Source organism: Schistocerca nitens, chromosome 4, assembly GCF_023898315.1.
Source record: "Schistocerca nitens isolate TAMUIC-IGC-003100 chromosome 4, iqSchNite1.1, whole genome shotgun sequence".
In the NCBI taxonomy this organism is placed as follows: Eukaryota; Metazoa; Arthropoda; class Insecta; order Orthoptera; family Acrididae; genus Schistocerca; species Schistocerca nitens.
In genome coordinates, this window is record NC_064617.1 from 616,308,794 (window position 1) to 616,332,003 (window position 23,210).

The window sequence follows — 23,210 nt, forward strand, 5'->3', positions numbered from 1 at the left end:
GTGGCACTGGCTTGTTGCCATAATGTGGCATTGGTTCTTTGTTCATAACAGTGTACTCAGTTTTGTAGAAGATTTAGGTGAGAAAGAGACAGTTGTTGAATATGACATAGATAGCTAGAAATGAATTGAGTAGCAATTTCCTGCTAGGTGTAGTTTGGGTATGATGTGTCTCAGTGAGAGATAAATCTTGAAATTGAAGGGTTGTTCCTTGCTACAGTCTTGGAAACTATGTATCTGGTGTTGACTCCAATGTTTTCAAGATTACTTGTGTACAAAATTGGCCAGACTTTGCAGTTTATTCTTCAATAAATCAGTGGAAGGTGGTGCAGATAATGGTAAAAATGTTCAGTGCCTCCTGTGAGTTGTTGATGCTGCTTGTCTTTTAAGTAAAATTGATAGGGGCTCTTGATTGACCCAGCCATACACAGAGCTGGTGCATACTTGGCTTGAGAAGACTTTGGTCAGTAAATGATGAAATACCAACACAGTGGTCACAACAAAGCTCCTTTCCCTGCATTTTAGTTTCCCTCGGGTATAGAGTGACATGATATTGGCAGAGGATGTGCAGATAATCACTTTGATCAGGCTGTTCGTTTTTTTAATGCTCTTTTACCAGAATCCATTCATAGTGATTAGTGTGTTCTCTGTTGGAACACGATGAGAACATTGTGTGAAGTGCACAGAAGTAGCTATTTTAGTATGTATGAAAATGTGAGGTAACCACTGTTACTCCTAAATTTCTGTGGAATTAAGTTTTCTGTGTGTGTGTGTGTGTGTGTGTGTTTGAAAATCCCAGAGGTTCAAGTTGGTAGTTTATATGTTGCAAGCGAAAAAAGCTTTTTAGTAAACTGAGGCACTAGCATTAGTTGCCTGTTCACTGTGACAAGGAAGCTAGTATAAAAAGTAGCTTGTGGTTTTGTTTGCAAAGAAGTTTTCATGGGATGAAAGCACTGCTTGAGATTATTCTGAGATGATGGGGGGATTGCTAAACATCTAGCATTTTAGTAAGGAGCTTGTCGGACTATTTGTATAGTTGTAAAATTATTTGTTATTTGATGAGAAATTTCTTTATTCATAGCACATGGGCCATCATAGTTGAAGCATAAAGATTGGCATGGTATGCGTAGGTCTGCAAAATGTCCTGACAGTGATGTTCATAGGAACTTGTTGTATACTTTGATTCTTCATCTGTTTAACAGTAGACATAAGAAATGTATTAGTGGAGCAAGTAGCTGTGAAATTAGTAGTGTATGATTGATAGTATGGACGTGGCGCTTGAAGGAAGTGTTTGTTTAGCTGTGGGTGTTTTCATAATTGCCATGTGAGGAGAAGCAATACTCGTGATAGGCGACGAGAGGTACAGAGAGAAACACATTTATTGCGAGTATTGTATATCAGCAGCTCTTGGGCGGGTATCAAGTAAGACGCAAAGTGAAACGAAAGAGGAAGTATGCATGAAAGTGGCCAAATATCGACAAGAGTTCGCACTGTTAGGGTGAGGTGAATAAGCTAGTGCGGTGCGAAAATTTTCGAAGAGAGAGGCGGTTTTAAAGAAAGCACAAGAGTCCTATGAATGCCCTCTTGTGTGTTTCTCTTTCAGTGGCTATTTGGCATGTCTGCTTGCGCCATAGAAAGCTACTGTATGTGCCCCAGGCCCCCATCTAGCGGCCGGAGGTGCAAGCGGTGTTTACATACAGTCTCGCCTGAGGCAATGGTCTCTCATTTCGGAACGCAAGAAGCACTGGTAGCGCACAAAAATAGCCGAGTGAGATCATTGCGGCCAAGTAAGGGTAGAAGTAGGTTCTTTGCAGAATGTCCGAGCTTAAGAAATTCTTCGATAAGTAAATCGCGAAATGTGAAGAATGTGTCGTATTCTCGTAGGGCGTGTTGACGGTCTCGTGGCATAAGTAGCGAGCGGTGATAGCTTGCAAGCAAGATCATACTTCACAGGATCATTTCTGTAGTATGTCTTCAACTCTCTCTAGTTCAACGCTGGAGTAGACGTAACCACGATGATGAGTGGTAGCACTCTCCCTGAGCGTGAGGCTTGCGATCAAGATTCATCGCATCTTGGTTGTAATCGATGATCGTTCACCACATTCTGAGGGATGTGGGAAGGGAATAGCGCTTTCCGAGTGGTGGTTTTATTATATAGTTTAGAAGCATAAGTCATACTGTTGGTATCGGGACCCGCGTTGTTGCAGAAATGTCGCTACAGGTTGTGGAAAGACTTCGATTGCGACATGTCATGAAAGCCTCGTGGAAGTTTCTCGAGTGGCACGGGGGACGAGCCATTTGATTTGGCCTGCTCCAAGTGCTAGGCTTGGATGACAACGACGTACTTTTGAGTTACAAGAATGAGTGAGCAACACAAGAAGAGTGCAATTGATGACCATAAAAAGCTGACACACAACACAGTCTTGATAATCACCACTAATGCATGATGTACGAAACATTTAGGAGGAGCACGTTTGGCTAGCAAACATGAATTGAGTGATTTGCAAGGCAGTGTAATCTGCAAGAAGGAATGCATGAAATTCGCAAATGAATAAGACTGGTTCAAATACTATCGACAGAAATTTTATTTCTGTTGTCAACTAGTATTAATTAGTTGTGTGGGAGCAGGGGGATATTTCCCTTGCACCATACATCTACATACACGTTGCGTGTGATGTGGCCTAGTTTTGCGTACAAAGAACTATCTAGTTGTCAGTTTTTTGAGTGAACGAGAGAGATTAGTGTTAGATGCAGAGCAGTGCGGGCAGTTGTGTGTCGGACGTTGTATGTCGGACGTGGGTCGCCGACAGGAATTATGCGTGCTGCCATCTGTCGGCAGGTGAGGTAATGAAGCAGCTTGAATGGTGACAGAAATGATGAAAATAGTTATCTAAAGAGTAATAGCGACGACATTTGGCAGACACGTATTTCAGCGTTGACAGTTAGTTTGGGGTGTGTGCTTGCATGACACTGGAAGTCTGTTGACGGTGTAGAAGTAGACAAGACGGCAAGAATTTTCGGCGTTCTCGCGGAGAAGTAATAGAGAAGCAGCCATAAGTATTGAAGTGAGGGCGTTGATCGGCACTCTGGTTTCCCTTCAAAACGAATAAATCTTTCGCCTTTTACTAAAGATTTCCGTGGAGGGGAACATTAAATGAGTCTAGAAGGTATTTTTTGTAGTGCTCGGCTATTGCTGAGCCACAATCTCAAGTAAAACGTAATGTGAGTAGCAAGAGGTAGATTGTGTTGTGAGAATGAAGGGCGTGGATTAGCGGATCACGTTTGGCCTGAAATGGCGTGCAGTGTGTTAGACGATTGTGTAGAGAGAGTGAGAGAGGGGGGGACAGAGCTATTTATTGTCCTGCAAACTCTTGGTGAACCCTTTCCGTACCTCAGTTGTAGATGATTTGAGAATGTTTACTTGCACTGCAGTTGCACAACAGCATATAAGCTGATATTTGGAAGTGAATGATGAATGATTGTCTTTGTAATAAATACTGGTATGTGATAAGTAGATTTTGTTTTGAAAGCCAAAATAATTTTTACCGCAGAAGTTTGTGATTTGTAGGTATGATGTGAGTGAGATTTGGGCTGAAGATGGTGGTTAGTTGGGCAGGATGAGTATTTCAGTTGTTTTCAATAGAGTGGATATTAGTGGCACTGGCTTGTTGCCATAATGTGGCATTGGTTCTTTGTTCATAACAGTGTACTCAGTTTTGTAGAAGATTTAGGTGAGAAAGAGACAGTTGTTGAATATGACATAGATAGCTAGAAATGAATTGAGTAGCAATTTCCTGCTAGGTGTAGTTTGGGTATGATGTGTCTCAGTGAGAGATAAATCTTGAAATTGAAGGGTTGTTCCTTGCTACAGTCTTGGAAACTATGTATCTGGTGTTGACTCCAATGTTTTCAAGATTACTTGTGTACAAAATTGGCCAGACTTTGCAGTTTCTTCTTCAATAAATCAGTGGAAGGTGGTGCAGATAATGGTAAAAATGTTCAGTGCCTCCTGTGAGTTGTTGATGCTGCTTGTCTTTTAAGTAAAATTGATAGGGGCTCTTGATTGACCCAGCCATACACAGAGCTGGTGCATACTTGGCTTGAGAAGACTTTGGTCAGTAAATGATGAAATACCAACACAGTGGTCACAACAAAGCTCCTTTCCCTGCATTTTAGTTTCCCTCGGGTATAGAGTGACATGATATTGGCAGAGGATGTGCAGATAATCACTTTGATCAGGCTGTTCGTTTTTTTAATGCTCTTTTACCAGAATCCATTCATAGTGATTAGTGTGTTCTCTGTTGGAACACGATGAGAACATTGTGTGAAGTGCACAGAAGTAGCTATTTTAGTATGTATGAAAATGTGAGGTAACCACTGTTACTCCTAAATTTCTGTGGAATTAAGTTTTCTGTGTGTGTGTGTGTGTGTGTGTGTTTGAAAATCCCAGAGGTTCAAGTTGGTAGTTTATATGTTGCAAGCGAAAAAAGCTTTTTAGTAAACTGAGGCACTAGCATTAGTTGCCTGTTCACTGTGACAAGGAAGCTAGTATAAAAAGTAGCTTGTGGTTTTGTTTGCAAAGAAGTGTTCATGGGATGAAAGCACTGCTTGAGATTATTCTGAGATGATGGGGGGATTGCTAAACATCTAGCATTTTAGTAAGGAGCTTGTCGGACTATTTGTATAGTTGTAAAATTATTTGTTATTTGATGAGAAATTTCTTTATTCATAGCACATGGGCCATCATAGTTGAAGCATAAAGATTGGCATGGTATGCGTAGGTCTGCAAAATGTCCTGACAGTGATGTTCATAGGAACTTGTTGTATACTTTGATTCTTCATCTGTTTAACAGTAGACATAAGAAATGTATTAGTGGAGCAAGTAGCTGTGAAATTAGTAGTGTATGATTGATAGTATGGACGTGGCGCTTGAAGGAAGTGTTTGTTTAGCTGTGGGTGTTTTCATAATTGCCATGTGAGGAGAAGCAATACTCGTGATAGGCGACGAGAGGTACAGAGAGAAACACATTTATTGCGAGTATTGTATATCAGCAGCTCTTGGGCGGGTATCAAGTAAGACGCAAAGTGAAACGAAAGAGGAAGTATGCATGAAAGTGGCCAAATATCGACAAGAGTTCGCACTGTTAGGGTGAGGTGAATAAGCTAGTGCGGTGCGAAAATTTTCGAAGAGAGAGGCGGTTTTAAAGAAAGCACAAGAGTCCTATGAATGCCCTCTTGTGTGTTTCTCTTTCAGTGGCTATTTGGCATGTCTGCTTGCGCCATAGAAAGCTACTGTATGTGCCCCAGGCCCCCATCTAGCGGCCGGAGGTGCAAGCGGTGTTTACATACAGTCTCGCCTGAGGCAATGGTCTCTCATTTCGGAACGCAAGAAGCACTGGTAGCGCACAAAAATAGCCGAGTGAGATCATTGCGGCCAAGTAAGGGTAGAAGTAGGTTCTTTGCAGAATGTCCGAGCTTAAGAAATTCTTCGATAAGTAAATCGCGAAATGTGAAGAATGTGTCGTATTCTCGTAGGGCGTGTTGACGGTCTCGTGGCATAAGTAGCGAGCGGTGATAGCTTGCAAGCAAGATCATACTTCACAGGATCATTTCTGTAGTATGTCTTCAACTCTCTCTAGTTCAACGCTGGAGTAGACGTAACCACGATGATGAGTGGTAGCACTCTCCCTGAGCGTGAGGCTTGTGATCAAGATTCATCGCATCTTGGTTGTAATCGATGATCGTTCACCACATTCTGAGGGATGTGGGAAGGGAATAGCGCTTTCCGAGTGGTGGTTTTATTATATAGATTAGAAGCATAAGTCATACTGTTGGTATCGGGACCCGCGTTGTTGCAGAAATGTCGCTACAGGTTGTGGAAAGACTTCGATTGCGACATGTCATGAAAGCCTCGTGGAAGTTTCTCGAGTGGCACGGGGGACGAGCCATTTGATTTGGCCTGCTCCAAGTGCTAGGCTTGGATGACAACGACGTACTTTTGAGTTACAAGAATGAGTGAGCAACACAAGAAGAGTGCAATTGATGACCATAAAAAGCTGACACACAACACAGTCTTGATAATCACCACTAATGCATGATGTACGAAACATTTAGGAGGAGCACGTTTGGCTAGCAAACATGAATTGAGTGATTTGCAAGGCAGTGTAATCTGCAAGAAGGAATGCATGAAATTCGCAAATGAATAAGACTGGTTCAAATACTATCGACAGAAATTTTATTTCTGTTGTCAACTAGTATTAATTAGTTGTGTGGGAGCAGGGGGATATTTCCCTTGCACCATACATCTACATACACGTTGCGTGTGATGTGGCCTAGTTTTGCGTACAAAGAACTATCTAGTTGTCAGTTTTTTGAGTGAACGAGAGAGATTAGTGTTAGATGCAGAGCAGTGCGGGCAGTTGTGTGTCGGACGTTGTATGTCGGACGTGGGTCGCCGACAGGAATTATGCGTGCTGCCATCTGTCGGCAGGTGAGGTAATGAAGCAGCTTGAATGGTGACAGAAATGATGAAAATAGTTATCTAAAGAGTAATAGCGACGACATTTGGCAGACACGTATTTCAGCGTTGACAGTTAGTTTGGGGTGTGTGCTTGCATGACACTGGAAGTCTGTTGACGGTGTAGAAGTAGACAAGACGGCAAGAATTTTCGGCGTTCTCGCGGAGAAGTAATAGAGAAGCAGCCATAAGTATTGAAGTGAGGGCGTTGATCGGCACTCTGGTTTCCCTTCAAAACGAATAAATCTTTCGCCTTTTACTAAAGATTTCCGTGGAGGGGAACATTAAATGAGTCTAGAAGGTATTTTTTGTAGTGCTCGGCTATTGCTGAGCCACAATCTCAAGTAAAACGTAATGTGAGTAGCAAGAGGTAGATTGTGTTGTGAGAATGAAGGGCGTGGATTAGCGGATCACGTTTGGCCTGAAATGGCGTGCAGTGTGTTAGACGATTGTGTAGAGAGAGTGAGAGAGGGGGGGACAGAGCTATTTATTGTCCTGCAAACTCTTGGTGAACCCTTTCCGTACCTCAGTTGTAGATGATTTGAGAATGTTTACTTGCACTGCAGTTGCACAACAGCATATAAGCTGATATTTGGAAGTGAATGATGAATGATTGTCTTTGTAATAAATACTGGTATGTGATAAGTAGATTTTGTTTTGAAAGCCAAAATAATTTTTACCGCAGAAGTTTGTGATTTGTAGGTATGATGTGAGTGAGATTTGGGCTGAAGATGGTGGTTAGTTGGGCAGGATGAGTATTTCAGTTGTTTTCAATAGAGTGGATATTAGTGGCACTGGCTTGTTGCCATAATGTGGCATTGGTTCTTTGTTCATAACAGTGTACTCAGTTTTGTAGAAGATTTAGGTGAGAAAGAGACAGTTGTTGAATATGACATAGATAGCTAGAAATGAATTGAGTAGCAATTTCCTGCTAGGTGTAGTTTGGGTATGATGTGTCTCAGTGAGAGATAAATCTTGAAATTGAAGGGTTGTTCCTTGCTACAGTCTTGGAAACTATGTATCTGGTGTTGACTCCAATGTTTTCAAGATTACTTGTGTACAAAATTGGCCAGACTTTGCAGTTTCTTCTTCAATAAATCAGTGGAAGGTGGTGCAGATAATGGTAAAAATGTTCAGTGCCTCCTGTGAGTTGTTGATGCTGCTTGTCTTTTAAGTAAAATTGATAGGGGCTCTTGATTGACCCAGCCATACACAGAGCTGGTGCATACTTGGCTTGAGAAGACTTTGGTCAGTAAATGATGAAATACCAACACAGTGGTCACAACAAAGCTCCTTTCCCTGCATTTTAGTTTCCCTCGGGTATAGAGTGACATGATATTGGCAGAGGATGTGCAGATAATCACTTTGATCAGGCTGTTCGTTTTTTTAATGCTCTTTTACCAGAATCCATTCATAGTGATTAGTGTGTTCTCTGTTGGAACACGATGAGAACATTGTGTGAAGTGCACAGAAGTAGCTATTTTAGTATGTATGAAAATGTGAGGTAACCACTGTTACTCCTAAATTTCTGTGGAATTAAGTTTTCTGTGTGTGTGTGTGTGTGTGTTTGAAAATCCCAGAGGTTCAAGTTGGTAGTTTATATGTTGCAAGCGAAAAAAGCTTTTTAGTAAACTGAGGCACTAGCATTAGTTGCCTGTTCACTGTGACAAGGAAGCTAGTATAAAAAGTAGCTTGTGGTTTTGTTTGCAAAGAAGTTTTCATGGGATGAAAGCACTGCTTGAGATTATTCTGAGATGATGGGGGGATTGCTAAACATCTAGCATTTTAGTAAGGAGCTTGTCGGACTATTTGTATAGTTGTAAAATTATTTGTTATTTGATGAGAAATTTCTTTATTCATAGCACATGGGCCATCATAGTTGAAGCATAAAGATTGGCATGGTATGCGTAGGTCTGCAAAATGTCCTGACAGTGATGTTCATAGGAACTTGTTGTATACTTTGATTCTTCATCTGTTTAACAGTAGACATAAGAAATGTATTAGTGGAGCAAGTAGCTGTGAAATTAGTAGTGTATGATTGATAGTATGGACGTGGCGCTTGAAGGAAGTGTTTGTTTAGCTGTGGGTGTTTTCATAATTGCCATGTGAGGAGAAGCAATACTCGTGATAGGCGACGAGAGGTACAGAGAGAAACACATTTATTGCGAGTATTGTATATCAGCAGCTCTTGGGCGGGTATCAAGTAAGACGCAAAGTGAAACGAAAGAGGAAGTATGCATGAAAGTGGCCAAATATCGACAAGAGTTCGCACTGTTAGGGTGAGGTGAATAAGCTAGTGCGGTGCGAAAATTTTCGAAGAGAGAGGCGGTTTTAAAGAAAGCACAAGAGTCCTATGAATGCCCTCTTGTGTGTTTCTCTTTCAGTGGCTATTTGGCATGTCTGCTTGCGCCATAGAAAGCTACTGTATGTGCCCCAGGCCCCCATCTAGCGGCCGGAGGTGCAAGCGGTGTTTACATACAGTCTCGCCTGAGGCAATGGTCTCTCATTTCGGAACGCAAGAAGCACTGGTAGCGCACAAAAATAGCCGAGTGAGATCATTGCGGCCAAGTAAGGGTAGAAGTAGGTTCTTTGCAGAATGTCCGAGCTTAAGAAATTCTTCGATAAGTAAATCGCGAAATGTGAAGAATGTGTCGTATTCTCGTAGGGCGTGTTGACGGTCTCGTGGCATAAGTAGCGAGCGGTGATAGCTTGCAAGCAAGATCATACTTCACAGGATCATTTCTGTAGTATGTCTTCAACTCTCTCTAGTTCAACGCTGGAGTAGACGTAACCACGATGATGAGTGGTAGCACTCTCCCTGAGCGTGAGGCTTGCGATCAAGATTCATCGCATCTTGGTTGTAATCGATGATCGTTCACCACATTCTGAGGGATGTGGGAAGGGAATAGCGCTTTCCGAGTGGTGGTTTTATTATATAGTTTAGAAGCATAAGTCATACTGTTGGTATCGGGACCCGCGTTGTTGCAGAAATGTCGCTACAGGTTGTGGAAAGACTTCGATTGCGACATGTCATGAAAGCCTCGTGGAAGTTTCTCGAGTGGCACGGGGGACGAGCCATTTGATTTGGCCTGCTCCAAGTGCTAGGCTTGGATGACAACGACGTACTTTTGAGTTACAAGAATGAGTGAGCAACACAAGAAGAGTGCAATTGATGACCATAAAAAGCTGACACACAACACAGTCTTGATAATCACCACTAATGCATGATGTACGAAACATTTAGGAGGAGCACGTTTGGCTAGCAAACATGAATTGAGTGATTTGCAAGGCAGTGTAATCTGCAAGAAGGAATGCATGAAATTCGCAAATGAATAAGACTGGTTCAAATACTATCGACAGAAATTTTATTTCTGTTGTCAACTAGTATTAATTAGTTGTGTGGGAGCAGGGGGATATTTCCCTTGCACCATACATCTACATACACGTTGCGTGTGATGTGGCCTAGTTTTGCGTACAAAGAACTATCTAGTTGTCAGTTTTTTGAGTGAACGAGAGAGATTAGTGTTAGATGCAGAGCAGTGCGGGCAGTTGTGTGTCGGACGTTGTATGTCGGACGTGGGTCGCCGACAGGAATTATGCGTGCTGCCATCTGTCGGCAGGTGAGGTAATGAAGCAGCTTGAATGGTGACAGAAATGATGAAAATAGTTATCTAAAGAGTAATAGCGACGACATTTGGCAGACACGTATTTCAGCGTTGACAGTTAGTTTGGGGTGTGTGCTTGCATGACACTGGAAGTCTGTTGACGGTGTAGAAGTAGACAAGACGGCAAGAATTTTCGGCGTTCTCGCGGAGAAGTAATAGAGAAGCAGCCATAAGTATTGAAGTGAGGGCGTTGATCGGCACTCTGGTTTCCCTTCAAAACGAATAAATCTTTCGCCTTTTACTAAAGATTTCCGTGGAGGGGAACATTAAATGAGTCTAGAAGGTATTTTTTGTAGTGCTCGGCTATTGCTGAGCCACAATCTCAAGTAAAACGTAATGTGAGTAGCAAGAGGTAGATTGTGTTGTGAGAATGAAGGGCGTGGATTAGCGGATCACGTTTGGCCTGAAATGGCGTGCAGTGTGTTAGACGATTGTGTAGAGAGAGTGAGAGAGGGGGGGACAGAGCTATTTATTGTCCTGCAAACTCTTGGTGAACCCTTTCCGTACCTCAGTTGTAGATGATTTGAGAATGTTTACTTGCACTGCAGTTGCACAACAGCATATAAGCTGATATTTGGAAGTGAATGATGAATGATTGTCTTTGTAATAAATACTGGTATGTGATAAGTAGATTTTGTTTTGAAAGCCAAAATAATTTTTACCGCAGAAGTTTGTGATTTGTAGGTATGATGTGAGTGAGATTTGGGCTGAAGATGGTGGTTAGTTGGGCAGGATGAGTATTTCAGTTGTTTTCAATAGAGTGGATATTAGTGGCACTGGCTTGTTGCCATAATGTGGCATTGGTTCTTTGTTCATAACAGTGTACTCAGTTTTGTAGAAGATTTAGGTGAGAAAGAGACAGTTGTTGAATATGACATAGATAGCTAGAAATGAATTGAGTAGCAATTTCCTGCTAGGTGTAGTTTGGGTATGATGTGTCTCAGTGAGAGATAAATCTTGAAATTGAAGGGTTGTTCCTTGCTACAGTCTTGGAAACTATGTATCTGGTGTTGACTCCAATGTTTTCAAGATTACTTGTGTACAAAATTGGCCAGACTTTGCAGTTTCTTCTTCAATAAATCAGTGGAAGGTGGTGCAGATAATGGTAAAAATGTTCAGTGCCTCCTGTGAGTTGTTGATGCTGCTTGTCTTTTAAGTAAAATTGATAGGGGCTCTTGATTGACCCAGCCATACACAGAGCTGGTGCATACTTGGCTTGAGAAGACTTTGGTCAGTAAATGATGAAATACCAACACAGTGGTCACAACAAAGCTCCTTTCCCTGCATTTTAGTTTCCCTCGGGTATAGAGTGACATGATATTGGCAGAGGATGTGCAGATAATCACTTTGATCAGGCTGTTCGTTTTTTTAATGCTCTTTTACCAGAATCCATTCATAGTGATTAGTGTGTTCTCTGTTGGAACACGATGAGAACATTGTGTGAAGTGCACAGAAGTAGCTATTTTAGTATGTATGAAAATGTGAGGTAACCACTGTTACTCCTAAATTTCTGTGGAATTAAGTTTTCTGTGTGTGTGTGTGTGTGTGTGTGTGTTTGAAAATCCCAGAGGTTCAAGTTGGTAGTTTATATGTTGCAAGCGAAAAAAGCTTTTTAGTAAACTGAGGCACTAGCATTAGTTCCCTGTTCACTGTGACAAGGAAGCTAGTATAAAAAGTAGCTTGTGGTTTTGTTTGCAAAGAAGTGTTCATGGGATGAAAGCACTGCTTGAGATTATTCTGAGATGATGGGGGGATTGCTAAACATCTAGCATTTTAGTAAGGAGCTTGTCGGACTATTTGTATAGTTGTAAAATTATTTGTTATTTGATGAGAAATTTCTTTATTCATAGCACATGGGCCATCATAGTTGAAGCATAAAGATTGGCATGGTATGCGTAGGTCTGCAAAATGTCCTGACAGTGATGTTCATAGGAACTTGTTGTATACTTTGATTCTTCATCTGTTTAACAGTAGACATAAGAAATGTATTAGTGGAGCAAGTAGCTGTGAAATTAGTAGTGTATGATTGATAGTATGGACGTGGCGCTTGAAGGAAGTGTTTGTTTAGCTGTGGGTGTTTTCATAATTGCCATGTGAGGAGAAGCAATACTCGTGATAGGCGACGAGAGGTACAGAGAGAAACACATTTATTGCGAGTATTGTATATCAGCAGCTCTTGGGCGGGTATCAAGTAAGACGCAAAGTGAAACGAAAGAGGAAGTATGCATGAAAGTGGCCAAATATCGACAAGAGTTCGCACTGTTAGGGTGAGGTGAATAAGCTAGTGCGGTGCGAAAATTTTCGAAGAGAGAGGCGGTTTTAAAGAAAGCACAAGAGTCCTATGAATGCCCTCTTGTGTGTTTCTCTTTCAGTGGCTATTTGGCATGTCTGCTTGCGCCATAGAAAGCTACTGTATGTGCCCCAGGCCCCCATCTAGCGGCCGGAGGTGCAAGCGGTGTTTACATACAGTCTCGCCTGAGGCAATGGTCTCTCATTTCGGAACGCAAGAAGCACTGGTAGCGCACAAAAATAGCCGAGTGAGATCATTGCGGCCAAGTAAGGGTAGAAGTAGGTTCTTTGCAGAATGTCCGAGCTTAAGAAATTCTTCGATAAGTAAATCGCGAAATGTGAAGAATGTGTCGTATTCTCGTAGGGCGTGTTGACGGTCTCGTGGCATAAGTAGCGAGCGGTGATAGCTTGCAAGCAAGATCATACTTCACAGGATCATTTCTGTAGTATGTCTTCAACTCTCTCTAGTTCAACGCTGGAGTAGACGTAACCACGATGATGAGTGGTAGCACTCTCCCTGAGCGTGAGGCTTGCGATCAAGATTCATCGCATCTTGGTTGTAATCGATGATCGTTCACCACATTCTGAGGGATGTGGGAAGGGAATAGCGCTTTCCGAGTGGTGGTTTTATTATATAGTTTAGAAGCATAAGTCATACTGTTGGTATCGGGACCCGCGTTGTTGCAGAAATGTCGCTACAGGTTGTGGAAAGACTTCGATTGCGACATGTCATGAAAGCCTCGTGGAAGTTTCTCGAGTGGCACGGGGGACGAGCCATTTGATTTGGCCTGCTCCAAGTGCTAGGCTTGGATGACAACGACGTACTTTTGAGTTACAAGAATGAGTGAGCAACACAAGAAGAGTGCAATTGATGACCATAAAAAGCTGACACACAACACAGTCTTGATAATCACCACTAATGCATGATGTACGAAACATTTAGGAGGAGCACGTTTGGCTAGCAAACATGAATTGAGTGATTTGCAAGGCAGTGTAATCTGCAAGAAGGAATGCATGAAATTCGCAAATGAATAAGACTGGTTCAAATACTATCGACAGAAATTTTATTTCTGTTGTCAACTAGTATTAATTAGTTGTGTGGGAGCAGGGGGATATTTCCCTTGCACCATACATCTACATACACGTTGCGTGTGATGTGGCCTAGTTTTGCGTACAAAGAACTATCTAGTTGTCAGTTTTTTGAGTGAACGAGAGAGATTAGTGTTAGATGCAGAGCAGTGCGGGCAGTTGTGTGTCGGACGTTGTATGTCGGACGTGGGTCGCCGACAGGAATTATGCGTGCTGCCATCTGTCGGCAGGTGAGGTAATGAAGCAGCTTGAATGGTGACAGAAATGATGAAAATAGTTATCTAAAGAGTAATAGCGACGACATTTGGCAGACACGTATTTCAGCGTTGACAGTTAGTTTGGGGTGTGTGCTTGCATGACACTGGAAGTCTGTTGACGGTGTAGAAGTAGACAAGACGGCAAGAATTTTCGGCGTTCTCGCGGAGAAGTAATAGAGAAGCAGCCATAAGTATTGAAGTGAGGGCGTTGATCGGCACTCTGGTTTCCCTTCAAAACGAATAAATCTTTCGCCTTTTACTAAAGATTTCCGTGGAGGGGAACATTAAATGAGTCTAGAAGGTATTTTTTGTAGTGCTCGGCTATTGCTGAGCCACAATCTCAAGTAAAACGTAATGTGAGTAGCAAGAGGTAGATTGTGTTGTGAGAATGAAGGGCGTGGATTAGCGGATCACGTTTGGCCTGAAATGGCGTGCAGTGTGTTAGACGATTGTGTAGAGAGAGTGAGAGAGGGGGGGACAGAGCTATTTATTGTCCTGCAAACTCTTGGTGAACCCTTTCCGTACCTCAGTTGTAGATGATTTGAGAATGTTTACTTGCACTGCAGTTGCACAACAGCATATAAGCTGATATTTGGAAGTGAATGATGAATGATTGTCTTTGTAATAAATACTGGTATGTGATAAGTAGATTTTGTTTTGAAAGCCAAAATAATTTTTACCGCAGAAGTTTGTGATTTGTAGGTATGATGTGAGTGAGATTTGGGCTGAAGATGGTGGTTAGTTGGGCAGGATGAGTATTTCAGTTGTTTTCAATAGAGTGGATATTAGTGGCACTGGCTTGTTGCCATAATGTGGCATTGGTTCTTTGTTCATAACAGTGTACTCAGTTTTGTAGAAGATTTAGGTGAGAAAGAGACAGTTGTTGAATATGACATAGATAGCTAGAAATGAATTGAGTAGCAATTTCCTGCTAGGTGTAGTTTGGGTATGATGTGTCTCAGTGAGAGATAAATCTTGAAATTGAAGGGTTGTTCCTTGCTACAGTCTTGGAAACTATGTATCTGGTGTTGACTCCAATGTTTTCAAGATTACTTGTGTACAAAATTGGCCAGACTTTGCAGTTTCTTCTTCAATAAATCAGTGGAAGGTGGTGCAGATAATGGTAAAAATGTTCAGTGCCTCCTGTGAGTTGTTGATGCTGCTTGTCTTTTAAGTAAAATTGATAGGGGCTCTTGATTGACCCAGCCATACACAGAGCTGGTGCATACTTGGCTTGAGAAGACTTTGGTCAGTAAATGATGAAATACCAACACAGTGGTCACAACAAAGCTCCTTTCCCTGCATTTTAGTTTCCCTCGGGTATAGAGTGACATGATATTGGCAGAGGATGTGCAGATAATCACTTTGATCAGGCTGTTCGTTTTTTTAATGCTCTTTTACCAGAATCCATTCATAGTGATTAGTGTGTTCTCTGTTGGAACACGATGAGAACATTGTGTGAAGTGCACAGAAGTAGCTATTTTAGTATGTATGAAAATGTGAGGTAACCACTGTTACTCCTAAATTTCTGTGGAATTAAGTTTTCTGTGTGTGTGTGTGTGTGTGTGTGTGTTTGAAAATCCCAGAGGTTCAAGTTGGTAGTTTATATGTTGCAAGCGAAAAAAGCTTTTTAGTAAACTGAGGCACTAGCATTAGTTGCCTGTTCACTGTGACAAGGAAGCTAGTATAAAAAGTAGCTTGTGGTTTTGTTTGCAAAGAAGTTTTCATGGGATGAAAGCACTGCTTGAGATTATTCTGAGATGATGGGGGGATTGCTAAACATCTAGCATTTTAGTAAGGAGCTTGTCGGACTATTTGTATAGTTGTAAAATTATTTGTTATTTGATGAGAAATTTCTTTATTCATAGCACATGGGCCATCATAGTTGAAGCATAAAGATTGGCATGGTATGCGTAGGTCTGCAAAATGTCCTGACAGTGATGTTCATAGGAACTTGTTGTATACTTTGATTCTTCATCTGTTTAACAGTAGACATAAGAAATGTATTAGTGGAGCAAGTAGCTGTGAAATTAGTAGTGTATGATTGATAGTATGGACGTGGCGCTTGAAGGAAGTGTTTGTTTAGCTGTGGGTGTTTTCATAATTGCCATGTGAGGAGAAGCAATACTCGTGATAGGCGACGAGAGGTACAGAGAGAAACACATTTATTGCGAGTATTGTATATCAGCAGCTCTTGGGCGGGTATCAAGTAAGACGCAAAGTGAAACGAAAGAGGAAGTATGCATGAAAGTGGCCAAATATCGACAAGAGTTCGCACTGTTAGGGTGAGGTGAATAAGCTAGTGCGGTGCGAAAATTTTCGAAGAGAGAGGCGGTTTTAAAGAAAGCACAAGAGTCCTATGAATGCCCTCTTGTGTGTTTCTCTTTCAGTGGCTATTTGGCATGTCTGCTTGCGCCATAGAAAGCTACTGTATGTGCCCCAGGCCCCCATCTAGCGGCCGGAGGTGCAAGCGGTGTTTACATACAGTCTCGCCTGAGGCAATGGTCTCTCATTTCGGAACGCAAGAAGCACTGGTAGCGCACAAAAATAGCCGAGTGAGATCATTGCGGCCAAGTAAGGGTAGAAGTAGGTTCTTTGCAGAATGTCCGAGCTTAAGAAATTCTTCGATAAGTAAATCGCGAAATGTGAAGAATGTGTCGTATTCTCGTAGGGCGTGTTGACGGTCTCGTGGCATAAGTAGCGAGCGGTGATAGCTTGCAAGCAAGATCATACTTCACAGGTTCATTTCTGTAGTATGTCTTCAACTCTCTCTAGTTCAACGCTGGAGTAGACGTAACCACGATGATGAGTGGTAGCACTCTCCCTGAGCGTGAGGCTTGCGATCAAGATTCATCGCATCTTGGTTGTAATCGATGATCGTTCACCACATTCTGAGGGATGTGGGAAGGGAATAGCGCTTTCCGAGTGGTGGTTTTATTATATAGTTTAGAAGCATAAGTCATACTGTTGGTATCGGGACCCGCGTTGTTGCAGAAATGTCGCTACAGGTTGTGGAAAGACTTCGATTGCGACATGTCATGAAAGCCTCGTGGAAGTTTCTCGAGTGGCACGGGGGACGAGCCATTTGATTTGGCCTGCTCCAAGTGCTAGGCTTGGATGACAACGACGTACTTTTGAGTTACAAGAATGAGTGAGCAACACAAGAAGAGTGCAATTGATGACCATAAAAAGCTGACACACAACACAGTCTTGATAATCACCACTAATGCATGATGTACGAAACATTTAGGAGGAGCACGTTTGGCTAGCAAACATGAATTGAGTGATTTGCAAGGCAGTGTAATCTGCAAGAAGGAATGCATGAAATTCGCAAATGAATAAGACTGGTTCAAATACTATCGACAGAAATTTTATTTCTGTTGTCAACTAGTATTAATTAGTTGTGTGGGAGCAGGGGGATATTTCCCTTGCACCATACATCTACATACACGTTGCGTGTGATGTGGCCTAGTTTTGCGTACAAAGAACTATCTAGTTGTCAGTTTTTTGAGTGAACGAGAGAGATTAGTGTTAGATGCAGAGCAGTGCGGGCAGTTGTGTGTCGGACGTTGTATGTCGGACGTGGGTCGCCGACAGGAATTATGCGTGCTGCCATCTGTCGGCAGGTGAGGTAATGAAGCAGCTTGAATGGTGACAGAAATGATGAAAATAGTTATCTAAAGAGTAATAGCGACGACATTTGGCAGACACGTATTTCAGCGTTGACAGTTAGTTTGGGGTGTGTGCTTGCATGACACTGGAAGTCTGTTGACGGTGTAGAAGTAGACAAGACGGCAAGAATTTTCGGCGTTCTCGCGGAGAAGTAATAGAGAAGCAGCCATAAGTATTGAAGTGAGGGCGTTGATCGGCACTCTGGTTTCCCTTCAAAACGAATAAATCTTTCGCCTTTTACTAAAGATTTCCGTGGAGGGGAACATTAAATGAGTCTAGAAGGTATTTTTTGTAGTGCTCGGCTATTGCTGAGCCACAATCTCAAGTAAAACGTAATGTGAGTAGCAAGAGGTAGATTGTGTTGTGAGAATGAAGGGCGTGGATTAGCGGATCACGTTTGGCCTGAAATGGCGTGCAGTGTGTTAGACGATTGTGTAGAGAGAGTGAGAGAGGGGGGGACAGAGCTATTTATTGTCCTGCAAACTCTTGGTGAACCCTTTCCGTACCTCAGTTGTAGATGATTTGAGAATGTTTACTTGCACTGCAGTTGCACAACAGCATATAAGCTGATATTTGGAAGTGAATGATGAATGATTGTCTTTGTAATAAATACTGGTATGTGATAAGTAGATTTTGTTTTGAAAGCCAAAAGTAGATTTTGTTTTGAAAGCCAAAATAATTTTTACCGCAGAAGTTTGTGATTTGTAGGTATGATGTGAGTGAGATTTGGGCTGAAGATGGTGGTTAGTTGGGCAGGATGAGTATTTCAATTGTTTTCAATAGAGTGGATATTAGTGGCACTGGCTTGTTGCCATAATGTGGCATTGGTTCTTTGTTCATAACAGTGTACTCAGTTTTGTAGAAGATTTAGGTGAGAAAGAGACAGTTGTTGAATATGACATAGATAGCTAGAAATGAATTGAGTAGCAATTTCCTGCTAGGTGTAGTTTGGGTATGATGTGTCTCAGTGAGAGATAAATCTTGAAATTGAAGGGTTGTTCCTTGCTACAGTCTTGGAAACTATGTATCTGCTGTTGACTCCAATGTTTTCAAGATTACTTGTGTACAAAATTGGCCAGACTTTGCAGTTTCTTCTTCAATAAATCAGTGGAAGGTGGTGCAGATAATGGTAAAAATGTTCAGTGCCTCCTGTGAGTTGTTGATGCTGCTTGTCTTTTAAGTAAAATTGATAGGGGCTCTTGATTGACCCAGCCATACACAGAGCTGGTGCATACTTGGCTTGAGAAGACTTTGGTCAGTAAATGATGAAATACCGACACAGTGGTCACAACAAAGCTCCTTTCCCTGCATTTTAGTTTCCCTCGGGTATAGAGTGACATGTTATTGGCAGAGGATGTGCAGATAATCACTTTGATCAGGCTGTTCGTTTTTTTAATGCTCTTTTACCAGAATCCATTCATAGTGATTAGTGTGTTCTCTGTTGGAACACGATGAGAACATTGTGTGAAGTGCACAGAAGTAGCTATTTGAGTATGTATGAAAATGTGAGGTAACCACTGTTACTCCTAAATTTCTGTGGAATTAAGTTTTCTGTGTGTGTGTGTGTGTGTGTGTGTGTGTGTTGAAAATCCCAGAGGTTCAAGTTGGTAGTTTATATGTTGCAAGCGAAAAAAGCTTTTTAGTAAACTGAGGCACTAGCATTAGTTCCCTGTTCACTGTGACAAGGAAGCTAGTATAAAAAGTAGTTTGTGGTTTTGTTTGCAAAGAAGTGCTCATGGGATGAAAGCACTGCTTGAGATTATTCTGAGATGATGGGGGGGATTGCTAAACATCTAGCATTTTAGTAAGGAGCTTGTCGGAGTATTTGTATAGTTGTAAGATTATTTGTTATTTTATGAGAAATTTCTTTATTCATAGCACATGGGCCATCATAGTTGAAGCATAAAGATTGGCATGGTATGCGTAGGTCTGTAAAATGTCCTGACAGTGATGTTCATAGGGACTTGTTGTATACTTTGATTCTTCATCTGTTTAACAGTAGACATAAGAAATGTATTAGTGGAGCAAGTAGCTGTGAAATTAGTAGTGTATGATTGATAGTATGGACGTGGCGCTTGAAGGAAGTGTTTGTTTAGCTGTGGGTGTTTTCATAATTGCCATGTGAGGAGAAGCAATACTCGTGATAGGCGACGAGAGGTACAGAGAGAAACACATTTATTGCGAGTATTGTATATCAGCAGCTCTTGGGCGGGTATCAAGTAAGACGCAAAGTGAAACGAAAGAGGAAGTATGCATGAAAGTGGCCAAATATCGACAAGAGTTCGCACTGTTAGGGTGAGGTGAATAAGCTAGTGCGGTGCGAAAATTTTCGAAGAGAGAGGCGGTTTTAAAGAAAGCACAAGAGTCCTATGAATGCCCTCTTGTGTGTTTCTCTTTCAGTGGCTATTTGGCATGTCTGCTTGCGCCATAGAAAGCTACTGTATGTGCCCCAGGCCCCCATCTAGCGGCCGGAGGTGCAAGCGGTGTTTACATACAGTCTCGCCTGAGGCAATGGTCTCTCATTTCGGAACGCAAGAAGCACTGGTAGCGCACAAAAATAGCCGAGTGAGATCATTGCGGCCAAGTAAGGGTAGAAGTAGGTTCTTTGCAGAATGTCTGAGCTTAAGAAATTCTTCGATAAGTAAATCGCGAAATGTGAAGAATGTGTCGTATTCTCGTAGGGCGTGTTGACGGTCTCGTGGCATAAGTAGCGAGCGGTGATAGCTTGCAAGCAAGATCATACTTCACAGGATCATTTCTGTAGTATGTCTTCAACTCTCTCTAGTTCAACGCTGGAGTAGACGTAACCACGATGATGAGTGGTAGCACTCTCCCTGAGCGTGAGGCTTGCGATCAAGATTCATCGCATCTTGGTTGTAATCGATGATCGTTCACCACATTCTGAGGGATGTGGGAAGGGAATAGCGCTTTCCGAGTGGTGGTTTTATTATATAGATTAGAAGCATAAGTCATACTGTTGGTATCGGGACCCGCGTCGTTGCAGAAATGTCGCTACAGGTTGTGGAAAGACTTCGATTGCGACATGTCATGAAAGCCTCGTGGAAGTTTCTCGAGTGGCACGGGGACGAGCCATTTGATTTGGCCTGCTCCAAGTGCTAGGCTTGGATGACAACGACGTACTTTTGAGTTACAAGAATGAGTGAGCAACACAAGAAGAGTGCAATTGATGACCATAAAAAGCTGACACACAACACAGTCTCGATAATCACCACTAATGCATGATGTACGAAACATTTAGGAGGAGCACGTTTGGCTAGCAAACATGAATTGAGTGATTTGCAAGGCAGTGTTATCTGCAAGAAGGAATGCATGAAATTCGCAAATGAATAAGACTGGTTCAAATACTATCGACAGAAATTTTATTTCTGTTGTCAACTAGTATTAATTAGTTGTGTGGGAGCAGGGGGATATTTCCCTTGCACCATACATCTACATACACGTTGCGTGTGATGTGGCCTAGTTTTGCGTACAAAGAACTATCTAGTTGTCAGTTTTTTGAGTGAACGAGTGTGGTGGGGAGGAGAGAGATTAGTGTTAGATGCAGAGCAGTGCGGGCAGTTGTGTGTCGGACGTTGTATGTCGGACGGTGGGTCGCCGACAGGAATTATGCGTGCTGCCATCTGTCGGCAGGTGAGGTAATGAAGCAGCTTGAATGGTGACAGAAATGATGAAAATAGTTATCTAAAGAGTAATAGCGACGACAGTTGGCAGACACTTATTTCAGCGTTGACAGTTAGTTTGGGGTGTGTGCTTGCATGACACTGGAAGTCTGTTGACGGTAGAGAAGTAGACAAGACGGCAAGAATTTTCGGCGTTCTCGCGGAGAAGTAATAGAGAAGCAGCCATAAGTATTGAAGTGAGGGCGTTGATCGGCACTCTGGTTTCCCTTCAAACCGAATAAATCTTTCGCCTTTTACTAAAGATTTCCGTGGAGGGGAACATTAAATGAGTCTAGAAGGTATTTTTTGTAGTGCTCGGCTATTGCTGAGCCACAATCACAAGTAAAACGTAATGTGAGTAGCAAGAGGTAGATTGTGTTGTGAGAATGAAGGGCGTGAATTAGCGGATCACGTTTGGCCTGAAATGGCGTGCAGTGTGTTAGACGATTGTGTAGAGAGAGAGAGAGGGGGGGGGGTAGAGGGGGGCAGAGCTATTTATTGTCCTGCAAACTCTTGGTGAACCCTTTCCGTACCTCAGTTGTAGATGATTTGAGAATGTTTACTTGCACTGCAGTTGCACAACAGCATATAAGCTGATATTTGGAAGTGAATGATGAATGATTGTCTTTGTAATAAATACTGGTATGTGATAAGTAGATTTTGTTTTGAAAGCCAAAATAATTTTTACCGCAGAAGTTTGTGATTTGTAGGTATGATGTGAGTGAGATTTGGGCTGAAGATGGTGGTTAGTTGGGCAGGATGAGTATTTCAATTGTTTTCAATAGAGTGGATATTAGTGGCACTGGCTTGTTGCCATAATGTGGCATTGGTTCTTTGTTCATAACAGTGTACTCAGTTTTGTAGAAGATTTAGGTGAGAAAGAGACAGTTGTTGAATATGACATAGATAGCTAGAAATGAATTGAGTAGCAATTTCCTGCTAGGTGTAGTTTGGGTATGATGTGTCTCAGTGAGAGATAAATCTTGAAATTGAAGGGTTGTTCCTTGCTACAGTCTTGGAAACTATGTATCTGCTGTTGACTCCAATGTTTTCAAGATTACTTGTGTACAAAATTGGCCAGACTTTGCAGTTTCTTCTTCAATAAATCAGTGGAAGGTGGTGCAGATAATGGTAAAAATGTTCAGTGCCTCCTGTGAGTTGTTGATGCTGCTTGTCTTTTAAGTAAAATTGATAGGGGCTCTTGATTGACCCAGCCATACACAGAGCTGGTGCATACTTGGCTTGAGAAGACTTTGGTCAGTAAATGATGAAATACCGACACAGTGGTCACAACAAAGCTCCTTTCCCTGCATTTTAGTTTCCCTCGGGTATAGAGTGACATGTTATTGGCAGAGGATGTGCAGATAATCACTTTGATCAGGCTGTTCGTTTTTTTAATGCTCTTTTACCAGAATCCATTCATAGTGATTAGTGTGTTCTCTGTTGGAACACGATGAGAACATTGTGTGAAGTGCACAGAAGTAGCTATTTGAGTATGTATGAAAATGTGAGGTAACCACTGTTACTCCTAAATTTCTGTGGAATTAAGTTTTCTGTGTGTGTGTGTGTGTGTGTGTTTGAAAATCCCAGAGGTTCAAGTTGGTAGTTTATATGTTGCAAGCGAAAAAAGCTTTTTAGTAAACTGAGGCACTAGCATTAGTTCCCTGTTCACTGTGACAAGGAAGCTAGTATAAAAAGTAGTTTGTGGTTTTGTTTGCAAAGAAGTGCTCATGGGATGAAAGCACTGCTTGAGATTATTCTGAGATGATGGGGGGGATTGCTAAACATCTAGCATTTTAGTAAGGAGCTTGTCGGAGTATTTGTATAGTTGTAAGATTATTTGTTATTTTATGAGAAATTTCTTTATTCATAGCACATGGGCCATCATAGTTGAAGCATAAAGATTGGCATGGTATGCGTAGGTCTGTAAAATGTCCTGACAGTGATGTTCATAGGGACTTGTTGTATACTTTGATTCTTCATCTGTTTAACAGTAGACATAAGAAATGTATTAGTGGAGCAAGTAGCTGTGAAATTAGTAGTG

At 41.9% G+C, this 23,210-nt stretch overlaps 12 non-coding genes across 12 annotated transcripts; all 12 read left to right on the plus strand.

Annotated features, from left to right (window-relative positions):
• Positions 1-1,933: 1,933 nt before the first annotated feature.
• On the plus strand, positions 1,934-2,140 carry LOC126254415 (small nucleolar RNA U3). The gene has a single exon (XR_007546106.1). It is a non-coding gene; the product is annotated as a small nucleolar RNA U3 (small nucleolar RNA).
• A 938-nt stretch (positions 2,141-3,078) lies between these two features.
• Positions 3,079-3,197, plus strand: LOC126254610 (U5 spliceosomal RNA). Its single transcript, XR_007546272.1, has one exon. It is a non-coding gene; the product is annotated as a U5 spliceosomal RNA (small nuclear RNA).
• Positions 3,198-5,584: 2,387 nt separating this feature from the next.
• Positions 5,585-5,791, plus strand: LOC126254564 (small nucleolar RNA U3). The gene has a single exon (XR_007546234.1). It is a non-coding gene; the product is annotated as a small nucleolar RNA U3 (small nucleolar RNA).
• Positions 5,792-6,729: 938 nt separating this feature from the next.
• LOC126254611 (U5 spliceosomal RNA) lies at positions 6,730-6,848 on the plus strand. The gene has a single exon (XR_007546273.1). It is a non-coding gene; the product is annotated as a U5 spliceosomal RNA (small nuclear RNA).
• A 2,383-nt stretch (positions 6,849-9,231) lies between these two features.
• Positions 9,232-9,438, plus strand: LOC126254416 (small nucleolar RNA U3). Its single transcript, XR_007546107.1, has one exon. It is a non-coding gene; the product is annotated as a small nucleolar RNA U3 (small nucleolar RNA).
• Positions 9,439-10,376: 938 nt separating this feature from the next.
• On the plus strand, positions 10,377-10,495 carry LOC126254612 (U5 spliceosomal RNA). Its single transcript, XR_007546274.1, has one exon. It is a non-coding gene; the product is annotated as a U5 spliceosomal RNA (small nuclear RNA).
• A 2,389-nt stretch (positions 10,496-12,884) lies between these two features.
• LOC126254417 (small nucleolar RNA U3) lies at positions 12,885-13,091 on the plus strand. The gene has a single exon (XR_007546108.1). It is a non-coding gene; the product is annotated as a small nucleolar RNA U3 (small nucleolar RNA).
• A 938-nt stretch (positions 13,092-14,029) lies between these two features.
• LOC126254613 (U5 spliceosomal RNA) lies at positions 14,030-14,148 on the plus strand. The gene has a single exon (XR_007546275.1). It is a non-coding gene; the product is annotated as a U5 spliceosomal RNA (small nuclear RNA).
• Positions 14,149-16,537: 2,389 nt separating this feature from the next.
• LOC126254569 (small nucleolar RNA U3) lies at positions 16,538-16,744 on the plus strand. The gene has a single exon (XR_007546238.1). It is a non-coding gene; the product is annotated as a small nucleolar RNA U3 (small nucleolar RNA).
• Positions 16,745-17,682: 938 nt separating this feature from the next.
• On the plus strand, positions 17,683-17,801 carry LOC126254614 (U5 spliceosomal RNA). The gene has a single exon (XR_007546276.1). It is a non-coding gene; the product is annotated as a U5 spliceosomal RNA (small nuclear RNA).
• A 2,418-nt stretch (positions 17,802-20,219) lies between these two features.
• On the plus strand, positions 20,220-20,426 carry LOC126254419 (small nucleolar RNA U3). Its single transcript, XR_007546109.1, has one exon. It is a non-coding gene; the product is annotated as a small nucleolar RNA U3 (small nucleolar RNA).
• A 953-nt stretch (positions 20,427-21,379) lies between these two features.
• LOC126254643 (U5 spliceosomal RNA) lies at positions 21,380-21,498 on the plus strand. Its single transcript, XR_007546301.1, has one exon. It is a non-coding gene; the product is annotated as a U5 spliceosomal RNA (small nuclear RNA).
• The last annotated feature ends 1,712 nt before the right edge of the window (positions 21,499-23,210 follow it).